Below are 12,926 nucleotides of genomic sequence, written 5' to 3' on the forward strand. Positions count from 1 at the left end.
AGAAGTCTAAATCTCAAAATGCACGCACTCGAGGCCCTTCTCAGTATGGAGAACATCGATGTCTGTGCTGTAACTGAAACCTGGTTCAAGGCTCCTGAGAGCACCCGGCACTATTAGGTTTTACCTCATATCATGCGTTCCGGCCCCAAAACCCGGAGCACACCACAAAAGGAGGGGGTGTATCCATATTCATAAAGGATACCCACACCTCCAGGTTGGTGGCAACGCACGAAGCTTCGGAAACCATCCAGGTGCAACTAACCATAGGCAAAACTGCTCTACAAATTGTAGCATGCTACAGGCCACCCTCTTAAACTCAGGAACCCCACACAGCCTTCCTGAAGACACTGGAGGGTATAAATGTATCTCCAAACACCATCATATTGGGTGACTTCAACTACCCGAACATAGACTGGGAACATTACTCAAGCCCTAACTTTCTAGCCCAACGGTTCCTGGAGTTCATAAATTCAAATGCCATGGAACAGCTAGTCACTGTTCCCACGAGAGGAGAAAATATACTAGATCTCATTATCACAAACATGGGGACAAAATGCTCCACACCGGAAGTATATCCCTCATTGGTGAGATCTGATCATAAACTAATCTTACTGGAAATCCACATCCCGCCCCCACCCCAAACAAAAAAGACCACAGTGAAGAACTTCTCTAAAGCAAACTTCACACTACTCAAGACTGGTGTGGTATCCTTCAAGGCCCCTGAGCCAGTGGAAACCACAACCCAAGCTGCGGAAGCCCTTACAAATGCCTTCTATGAACACCTCCAGGACTGCATGGATCAGGCAATCCCAAATAAAACCAAGACTCTTTCCACAAAGGGCAAACGTCCAGTCTGGTGGACCCCAGCCATTAACAAACTTTACAATAAGAGGAGAAAGCTATTACATGATAGAACAAAATCCATAAAAGGGAAATCACCCCTGATCATTATTAGTAAAAAAATACGAGCACTCATAAAATCAACTAAGGCCAATTTTGAGAGAAAATTTGCCATGGATTCAAAGGACAATCATAAGGCCTTTTTCAGCTATGTTAGGAACCTGGGTGGAAACTCCCAGATATGCTCAGAATTAGTCCAAAATGATACAAAAATCACTGAACGCACAGACATTGCCAACATACTGGCAGACAGGTTCAGTGCAACCTTCACCCCCCTCTCCCCCCCCTAAAGGAGAGATAACTATCCCAGCAGAGTGTAGCCTTCCATACATCTCAAATGCATAGGTGAAAGCTGCTCTCTCTAAAGCTAAAAACACAGCATCAATGGGACCGGATGGTGTCCCCGGCTGTGTGCTACACGAGCTAAATGAGGAATTAAACCCGCACATAAGGCAGCTGTTTAATCTCAGCCTTACCACAGGATACGTGCCCAAGGAGTGGCGTACGGCAACTGTGGTCCCACTCCACAAAGGCGGTGCCTCTACGGACCCTGGTAATTACCGCCCCATAAGCTTAACAAGTCTAGTCTGCAAAGCTATGGAGAGGATCATAATGGAGCTCATAAACAAAGATATAGGGGACTTGCAGACATTGGACCCGACCCAGTTTGACTTTGTCAAGGGCAGATCATGCCTTTTGAACTTGGTCGACTTCTTCGAAACAGTCACCAAGGCCATTGATGAGGGAAAGGCAGTCCATACAGCCTACCTTGACCTTGCAAAGGTTTTCGACACAATACCCCACTCGGGTATTGTAGAAAAACTTACCAGCTTAAATGTAAACCCATATGTCACAAGATGGGTTGCAAACTGGCTTAAGGACAGAACCCACAGGGTTAGAGTTGCTGGCGCTATGTCAGACTCCAAGCCGGTCACAAGTGGTGTCCCACAGGGCTCGGTCCTTGGCCCCCTATTGTTCGGCATCTACTTCTCAGAAGTACAGGCCAACATGGGAGGACTTTGGCTGACAAAGTTTGCAGACGACTGCAAACTGGGCGCCATAGTGGAAAGTGCATCGGACACGGATATCCTTCAGAAGGGACTCACGGAAACAGATAGCTGGTGCCAGAGCTATAGCCTGAAGTTAAACACCAAAAAATGTATAGTCATACTCTTTGGGAAAAACAAGGTAACCCCAAGCTACTATATAGGTGGCAATCCACTAAGCACAGAAGAGGTTATCAGGGACCTGGGGACCTAGGTTGACAGTGGCCTTTCTTTTGACACTCACGTTGCTAAAGTGGTTAGAAAGACCTTCTACATTGCCCACCTGATCATGAAGGGATTCACATCCAGATCTAGTGAGGTCATTGTTCCCCTGTACTCTTCACTTATCAGACCAATGATCGTGTACAATGCCCCATTCGGGATGTATCTCACCCGACATCTGCAGCAATTGGAGAGACCCCAAAAGTTCCTCACCAAAAGGATAAAGGGACTCCAAAATCTGTCATATGCTGCCAGATTGAAGAAACTCCAGCTCTATTCGGTTGCATACCATCTGCTCAGAGGTGACATGTGCCTGACATACAAGGCCATGTCCAACCCAGAATTAATGGACATGCTCCACCTCAAAAAATCCAAATCCACCAAAACCACTAGAGCAAGCGACTTAAACCTTAGCACGGATATAAATAGTATGTGCTGGAGGGATAGATTTATCACTCAGAGACTCCCTATGCTGTGGAATAAAATCCCGATCTATGTGAGGCAGAGCACCTCGCTGGCTCTGTTCAAGAGAAATCTTGACCTGTGGATGGGAGATCGTAGGTTTACCCCGGGAATCATCTCTGTGTCACTGCTGGACAGAGGCACAACAAACTAATGGGCATAGTATTTTTTCATATAAGGGGTGGCGTAAGCCACAAAAATTTGGGCTAGGCTTATAAATGCCTTAGGGCAGATAGCCTAGTATAAACCCATGAACCTATGAACCTATGAACAACCTCACTTCATTTGTCAGCTATCCAGTGTTTCTCACAGTCTAACAGGCATCCATTACCTCCAGTTTCCATAACTAGTGGTGTGTATGCATTCAAGTCAAGAAGTTTACAGTATTCTTTAAATCTTCTAAAAACTGCTATTTGTGGTCCTAAAGATGGGAAAAACATGTCAAACACTGCTGTAGAAATAATTTCTAAAATGTGATTTCTGCTTGGTAAAAACAAGAATCGTTTCTCAAATGCTCACTGAATCCCTGTGATGGCACCTGTGTGCACACCAGTATTGGCACTGGTAATATCAAAGCACAAACCAGCTAGCCATTCTGGAACACCTGGCCAGCCATGCAATGTCTGTACCACTGCTTGTCCCATCAGCTCACCAGTGCTTGATGGAAGTTAGGGTAAGTCCAGCCGTTTTTCAGTATTTTGACCTGCAACAACAATTGGCATGTAATCAGCAAATTCTGAGGTAACAGCTTCCTATCAAAATGTGTTACAAGGGGTGTTGATGGTTGAAATTGCTTCTTGACTTTTCCAGCAATGGATTGCCATGCAGCTTGCCTTGCTCTTTGTATTGAACTTGAGGACATGGCCAGATCATTTACGTCAATGTCAGCCGCTTGCAGCGCCACTGCAACAATATGCATCGCTTGACGAGAAGTCATTCCTCTGCAGTCCAAGCTGGCAACAAAAAGAGGATCATCCATCAGTAATCATTTTTTGGATACCGATTCAGGCGATCCTGTATCTCCTGTGCTCATTTCTTTGACAGGCTGTCTACCAGTTACTAAATTGTGGTGGTATTTTGACATGTTTGCTGTTGCATCAACTTCATCATCATTTTCAGGTTCACTACTGTCTTCTGCCTCTGTCAGCTCTCCAGCTTCCCTGACTATTTCTTTCAGCTGTACTTTATCTTTGCATTTCATTTCTTCCTGTAGTCATTTTTCCTTTCTGTCCATTCTTTTTTTTGAATTCAATGTCCTCTCCACCAACTATCATTTTCCTGTCTGTACGTTGATCTTGTAGAAAATTACAGTCTTCTTGAGTCTTTGTCAAAAATTCTGCATTAGCATGCCCCGCATCAAAAAGCTTCAAAAGTGTATTGCTAAAATCTGTTTCTGAGACTGTGTATCTGACGGGTGCTTCTTATTCTTCCTGATTCTAGAATGCTTCTCATACAGACGTTTGAGTCTTGCCACTGCATTCGGCTTCTGCATTGTAGGTATGCTAGTTAACTGCCATAACTGTAGAACTTCATCAACAGCATTTGAACAACCTGCTGAAAGAGTTAACTTGTTGGTTTTAAGATCATAGAACAGTCTGCATAAAATGTGACTGTTGGTTGGAAGCTGATTTGAGCAAGTTGAGATATTAAGGGCAGGTAACTGCTGGTCAACAAGCCAGACAGCAGCAGCAGCTCTGGTTAATGTTCTCAGTGAGCTCATGGTTCATCATTAGGGGGACTGGGCTCTATCAATTAACATTAACACTGCCACAAGTGCAGAAACTACATGAAGTGATAAATCATCAAAAAGTAATTAAATGCAATGTTTCACTCTGCACAGTGTAAACTGGCTGGAAAAAGCATAGAATTTTGAACAATGAAAATAGAATTAAATAGTGCACAAGGCTCCGCGGTGGTACAGCGGTAGCGTTGTTGCCTCACAGCAAGAGGTTCTCCTATTCGATTCTCGGCTGGAGTGCCTTCTGTGCGGAGTCTGCATGTCCTTCCCGCGGTCGACTGGCCTCCGAAAGACATGCGTGAATGGGTGTGCCTTCACTGAAAGTTGGGCATCGGGCTCGCAGCTCAGCACCATAAAAATCAACTGCCAATCATTAGCAGACCGGAGTTCCGCTGTGGTGACCCCTAACTGGGAAAAGCCGAAAAGACAAACAACAACAAGGCTTTAAATAAGAAAAGCAGGTTGCAAGAGGTTATGGAAGCTCAAGTAAAACTGACTAGAGATAGATAAATACAACACTGGAATGCAATTAGCTGTACTGGAAACAGTGTGATTCTTTACATGCTGTGAGCTATCACTTAATGAACTCAGACAATTCTAATATTTTGCATACATACCAGTAAATTCACGATATGGCAAGCACAAGGAAACCAAAGAAACTATTCAGCCCAAACAAGCACCCAAATAAGAGATGGAACGCTGAGGAACGATGTAATGTTTAGCCAAAATAATTTATTAACGCTGTCACTCCAATTCTGCGTTTTCATATAGAACACTTCTTCAGATAAATTCAAATGCTGCAAGTGCTATTTAAATACCATGACGAACATCAAATAAAAACCTCATTGGATATCCAATAATATTTAAAATGATACTATCTTTTTCAAAATTTTCAAGGATATAAATGAATGAAACATCAATAATATCACCCTAGAATCTTCTATAAAACAATAATAATACACACACATATATATATATATATATATATATATATATATATATATATATATATATATTTAATTATATTTATAACAAACCTCTATTGATAAAAAATTAGTTAAAAAATAGTTAAAAAGTGTATGTATATATATATATATATATATATATATATATATATATATATATATATATATCTATATATATAAAAAAGTTCATGTTGAAGGAGATTATTGGTATACCTATGCCCTCTAGTGGTGCATGTTAAAATGACATTAATAATTATTACAATTTTGCTGATCTAAGTTTTAAAACAGGCATAATAGACAACATTTCATTTAAACCGGGATTCCTGTTGGCCTCTAACGTGATTTGCCAAAACAGTTCCCTGTATTCCAGTTTTGCCTCCCACATACCTCCCCTAATTTCCCTAGGAACCATTTCAAGAACAAAAAAGAAAAATATAGATTGTGGACAGGTCATCTTGTGACGAAATAATGCATTTCTTGAATTGGCCTTATTTATCTCATAATAATGTTCGTAAATCCTGGTCCTAAGTTTCTGTTCGGTCTTCCCTACGTAAAATTAATTACAAACTTTGCATGTAGCTAAATAAACTAAACCTGAGCTATTACAATTTGCATGCACCTTGTTCGTGATATTCCTATTCCTACTAGGGATTTCAATAGAAGGAGCATTCACTATAAAGAAACATTGAGAACACATCCCACACTTATATGTGCCGTATTTTAAATGGCAACTGGTGTTAGTTTTTCTACTTCCAAATTCAAACATGTTTTTGAAATTCAAATCCCGTCTATATATAAAATGTAAAGGCCCAAACACTTTAGGATCAATATCAGAAATTTGTTGAAATCTATCCCATTCCCTATTCACTATTCTTTTTATAATGTTAGAGTCTCCATTATATTCAAAAATGTATGTCCCTTTAGGGTCCTTTTCATCTTTTCTTGGAATTGAATCTTTAGTTTTAGGAAGGTTAACCAGGTCTGTTCCTAAAATAGGTCCAAACCTACCGTTTCTACCTTCAGAAACCTCTCTTTCTACCTGGCATATAAGTTCCATTGGATAACCCCTACTTTTGAACATTTCACAGACGTTTTTGCTTTCGACTATAAATTCTGTGTCCTTTGATGTCATCCGACTAATCCTTACCAGTTGACCCTTAATAAGATTTTTCTTCTGAAAGTAAGGGTGACCACTATTAAAATGCAAATAAGATTTAGAAAAAGTTTGTTTCCTAAAAATTTTTGAACTAAAACTACCCATTTCCTTTGAAACACTGATATCCAAAAAATTTAAAGTATCATGGTCAATATTGTATGTGAAATCCAAAAAATGTGTAGTGGTCTTAATATAATTCAAAAATTCATTGAATTTTTGTTCTGTATCAGTCCATAATATACATATATCGTCCAGAAAATGTTTGTATAATGTCCAACAACCTTTAAATTCACTATTTAGAATGAATTGATCTTCCCACCAAGAAAGTACAATATCGGCAAATGTAGGAGCGCATCCTTCCTAAAACTAAAGATTCAATTCCAAGAAAAGATGAAAAGGACCCTAAAGGGACATACATTTTCGATTATAATGTTGACTCTAACATTATAAAAAGAATAGTGAATAGGGAATGGGATAGATTTCAACAAATTTCTGATATTGATCCTAAAGTGTTAGGGCCTTTACATTTTATATATAGACGGGATTTGAATTTCAAGAACATGTTTGAATTTGGAAGTAGAAAAACTAACAGCAGTTGCCGTTTAAAATACGGCACATATAAGTGTGGGATGTGTTCCCAATGTTTCTTTATAGTGAATGCTCCTTCTATTGAAATCCCTAGTAGGAATAGAAATATCACGAACAAGGTGCATGCAAATTGTAATAGCTCAGGTTTAGTTTATTTAGCAACATGCAAAGTTTGTAATTCATTTTACGTAGGGAAGACGGAATGGAAACTTAGGACCAGGATTTACGAACATTATTATGAGATAAATAAGGCCAATTCTAGAAATGCATTATTTCGTCACAAGATGACCTGTCCACAATCTATATTTTTCTTTTTTGTTCTTGAAATGGTTCCTAGGGAAATTAGGGGAGGTATGTGGGAGGCAAAACTGGAATACAGGGAACTGTTTTGGCAAATCACGTTAGAGGCCAACAGGAATCCCGGTTTAAATGAAATGTTGTCTATTATGCCTGTTTTAAAACTTAGATCAGCTAAATTGTAATAATTATTAATTTCATTTTAACATGCACCACTAGAAGGCATAGGTATACCAATAATCTCCTTCAACATGAACTTGTGTATATATATATATATATATATATATATATATATATATATATCTATATATCTATATATCTATATATATATATATATATATATATATATATATATATATATATATATATATATATATATATATATATATATATATATATAGATAGATAGATAGATATATATATATACACACTTTTTAACTATTTTTTAACTAATTTTTTATCAATAGAGGTTTGTTATAAATATAATTATATATATATGTATTATTACTGTTTTATAGAAGATTCTAGGGTGATATTATTGATGTTTCATTCATTTATATCCTTGACAATTTTGAAAAAGATAGTATCATTTTAAATATTATTGGATATCCAATGAGGTTTGTTATTTGATGTTCGTCATGGTATTTAAATAGCACTTGCAGCATTTGAATTTATCTGAAGAAGTGTTCTATATAAAAACGCAGAATTGTAGTGACAGCGTTAATAAATTATTTTGCATACATACACAACTCACCAAGCCTCACATTTTAGAACCCTATGCAAAATGATCAGAGGAAAACATTTTTTTTGAAACACCCTAATGGATATACACAGCACCTGCACCCCTCCCCTCATCATCAGGGAGCAGGTCCATAATGTCTACTGAAGGACAACAAAATTAGGACTCAATGGGACCTGATAACATCCATGTCTGCATCCTACATGAACTCAGGCATGTGCTCCCAGATCCATTACACACTGTAATCAAACAAAGCCTAAGCACCATCCACACTCCATCCACATGGAAGATGATCACTGTCATCCTTCTACACAGAAGGGAATGATGAAGAGAGGATTATGCAATTCACTGACCCTCAGTGGGGGGAACATGGCACATAAGGACTAGGAGTGCAATTCAAGCTGATACTGTGCTGATAGCTGACAGGTGTATGATGTGTTGTGAGTGGTGGCTACTGCTAGTCAATGTTGATGTGCAGGTTCTGTAAATACCATTGACAAATGTATGAGGTCCTGTGATGTGTTTCCCTGTTTATGTCTTCCAGGTGCAATGCATCGCACCAGAAATCCTGCTTACATGAAGGTGGAAACTGCAGTAATAACTGAACAAATCATCCACCACTACAGTGTAATGTTCAGCTGGAGCCAACAGCATTGGCAGGAGTGGACCGCTCTGTGGGATGACCTTGTCTAAAGGGTAAATTATGTCAGCCTGCACGCATGACCAAACAGGCAGGTCCAGCATCGTGCGATTGACCTGATATGCCATGCCTAGTGAAGGACTGCTGCCACGGCCAGAAACCACACAGCCACAGGTGGGGATCCTGAAATGCAGGCCCCATGTACACCCACTGAGGAGCTCCTTGCCAACCTTGGGGCACCCACCCCAACATCAGAGTTCAGACACCCACAATGTGTAGGTGACTGGCACCCAGACAACGGGCAATGAGTGTGTAGGTAAGGCCCCAGTGGAGATTAATAGACTAGTGTAGCAGCCATACTGACATCCAAAGAGTATCTAGATGCATATGTCAGGTCAGAATGCAGTTGTGGTTGAGTTTTGTAATGCACAGACGTGCACATCTATGGTGAAGGACAGCAAATTGTGTAGTATTGGAGCTTGTACTGTAAATGTGCAGAAAAGCTGCATTCATCTTGTACCAATGCCATATGTGAGTCTGCTGACAATACCTCTCTCCCACATCTATATAGGTCCGTCTGGTCTGGATGTGGGACAGCAGCCTAAAGCTGGTTAGTATGGAATTGTTCTGTTGTGGTTTGCCAATACCAAGGCATGTTAAGGGCATGCATTTTACCATGCACACAACTGTCACTCCTAGCCATATTGCATTATGTGCATGTTCACTTGTGGCAGAGTTAACTGCATTGTATCACAGTGGTCACCACAAGGGCCTATATGCAGGAGATGTAACATTTCCATAGCATACTTCACAACCTGTCAGTGCAAGAAATCGGGACAGAGACTGACAAAATTGGTGGAAAAAGGCCCGAAAATAGGGACATATTTGAAATATTACTCTTATACAGTGGATATAAAATGTGTACACACCGCAGTTAAGATGCCAGGTATTTGTGATAAAACAGAATGAGATCACAATATTTCATTCCACACCTTTTCCCACCTTTAATGTGACTTATAAACTGAACAATTCACTTCAAAAACAAACAATTCTGCCAGGAGACCAAATATAAAGACTACAAAACCTACAATAAGCTGGATGTATACGTGTGCACATCTGTCAACTAATACTTTGTTGGAGCAGCTTCTGATTTAATTTCAGCATTCAGACTGTTTGGGTACACACGTGCTATCAAGTAAAGTAACTGTGAGTAACACCAAATAATGGTCTGCTCTCCAAGTAGGATATTCCTGACATTTACTTGGTTGCCTACCACAGCAAAAGTCATAGTTTGCAGAGATCTTACAAAGCATCAAAGGGATATCAGTGTTGAAAGGTATCAGTCAGGAGTAGTGTACAAAAACATTGCCACAGCATTGCATATACCATGGAGCACCGCGAAGACAGTCATCAAAAGGTGGAGTAGATATGGGACAACAGTGATGTTGCAAAGAACCGGACATCCCCCATAACTGATGAAAAGACATGAAAAAAAACTGGTCAGAGAGACTGCCAGAAGACATACAGCAACACTGAAGGAGTTACAGGAATCTCTGGCAAGTACGGGTTGTGCACTGCATGTGACAAAACCTCCCATATTCTCCATAAGACTGACCTATGGGGTGGGGTTGGAAGATGGAAGCATTTTCCCCACACAGAAAAACATCCAGGCCTGGCTACAACTTACCAGACATTACATCAAGTCTCCCAAGAGCATGTGTGAAAATGGATTATGGTGTAATGAGACCAAGGTTCAACTTTTCAGCCACAATTCCAGAAGATACATCTGGTGCACAAGCAGCACTTCACATCACCCAATGACCACCATCCCATAGTGAGGCATGGTGGTGGCAGTGTCCTGCTTTTGGGTTGCTGTTCATAAGCTGGAACTGGGGCTTTAGTCAAGGTGGAGAGAATTATGAACAGTTCTAAATGCCACTCACTTTTGGCCCAAAGCCATCAGGCATCTGCAAGAAAGATGAAGATGAAGGGGGGCTTCACCTTTCCACATGACAATGACCCAAAGCATGTATCTAAATCAACCTAGGAATGGCTTTACCAGAACACAATCGAGGTTATGGATTGGCCCAGCCAGAGCCCAGACCAAACTCCAATAGAAAATCAGTGGTGTGACCTGAACAGAGCTGTGCACATGAAATGCCCTTGCAATATGACAGAGTTGGAGGGCTTTAGCAAGGAATACTGGCCAAATAATGGCAAATCAACATGTGCCATGCTGATAGATTCCTTCCCAAGAAGACTGCATGCTGTAATTAAATCTAATGGTGCTTCAACAAAGTATCAGTTTAAGGGTGTGCACACTTATGCAACCACCCTATTGTATGTATTTCATTTATTATATTTTACACTTAACACATTTGTTTGTTTACCAATTAGATTTCACAGGTGATATGTCACATTAAAGATAGGCAGTGTGTTGAAATGAATTACTGCGGTCTCAATTTATATAATACAAGAACCTGGCATGCTAACAGGGGTGTGTACATTTATCTTATCCACTGTAAGCTTAGAAAGTTGTAGGTGTAACAGGATTTGTTTTAACATACATTTATAGGTTCATAGGTTCATAGGTTTATACTAGGCTATCTGCCCTAAGGCATTTATAAGCCTAGCCCAAATTTTTGTGGCTTACGCCACCCCTTATATGAAAAAATACTGTGCCCATTAGTTTGTTGTGCCTCTGTCCAGCAGTGACACAGAGATCATTCCCGGGGTAAACCTACGATCTCCCATCCACAGGTCAAGATTTCTCTTGAACAGAGCCAGTGAGGTGCTCTGCCTCACATGGACCGGGATTTTATTCCACAGCATAGGGAGTCTCTGAGTGATAAATCTATCCCTCCAGCACGTCCTATTTATATCCATGCTAAGGTTTAAGTCGCTTGTTCTAGTGGTTTTGGTGGATTTGGATTTTTTGAGGTGGAGCATGTCCATTAATTCCGGGTTGGACATGGCCTTGTATGTCAGGCACATGTCATCTCTGAGCAGACGGTATGCGACTGAATAGAGCCGGAGTTTCTTCAATCTGGCAGCATATGACAGATTTTGGAGTCCCTTTATCCTTTTGGTGAGGAACTTTTGGGGTCTCTCCAATTGCTGCAGATGTCGGGTGAGATACATCCCGAATGGGGCATTGTACTCGATCATTGGTCTGATAAGTGAAGAGTACAGGGGAACAATGACCTCACTAGATCTGGATGTGAATCCCTTCATGATCAGGTGGGCAATGTAGAAGGTCTTTCTAACCACTTTAGCAATGTGAGTGTCAAAAGAAAGGCCACTGTCAACCTGGGTCCCCAGGTCTCTGATAACCTCTTCTGTGCTACAGGTTTTGGGGTCTGACACTCAAATGTATGTCATTAATTGTTGACATCAATCCTCAGATCATCCCAGTAATGGGTTAGACAAACACAGGAGTTATGAGGAACAGAACAAGCATATGAGCCAGACATCTACACATTCTGTAAAGATTTGTACAGTTGTGAGGTATGTTCTATAGGAGTTCCCACTGTGCTATACAGGTGAACAGCAATAATGTGTACATGGGTGCAGTGTGTGCTTGGTGAAGGGCCATCACCTACTAACACTACTCACATATCCCAGAGGTGTATATTGCTAATGACATGGAGTGAAAATGGCAGCACTGCATGATGTTGAGAGCCTTTCCAGAGTGCGTATGTTATGGTCTGACTGTGTGTCATGCATGTCACCATTTGGGTATTGTGAGGTCTGTGTAATGCCTTTGTGCCACCTCACCTGCATGTGTGTGTGTGTGTGTGTGTGTGTGTGTGTGTGTGTGTGTGTGTGTGTGTGTGTGTGTGTGTGTGTGTGTTTGTGTGCACTGGCGTGTGTGTACCAGCCAAAGTTATAGTGCAGGTATTAATTTATATATGTTGTTGTCCCCTCACAGGTGGTGATAGGGTCATGGCCCCTCCCACACAGAACCTGAAGTCAGTGTCTCTGCAGACTCTGACAATGATGATAGTCATAGTGAGGCACAAGTGGGGTTGTCAGTGACTGAATTTGTCCCATCGATTGGCATCCCACTGTTGTCCACAACATCCCCACACACAGTCACAATGCCCACACATACCCCATCCCCAGTAGCCACAGATAATGGACAGTTGGTGGGTGGTGGCATGGAACAGGCTA

Source organism: Protopterus annectens, chromosome 9.part0, assembly GCF_019279795.1.
Source record: "Protopterus annectens isolate FY-2018-M chromosome 9.part0, PAN1.0, whole genome shotgun sequence".
NCBI lineage: Eukaryota > Metazoa > Chordata > Ceratodontiformes > Protopteridae > Protopterus > Protopterus annectens.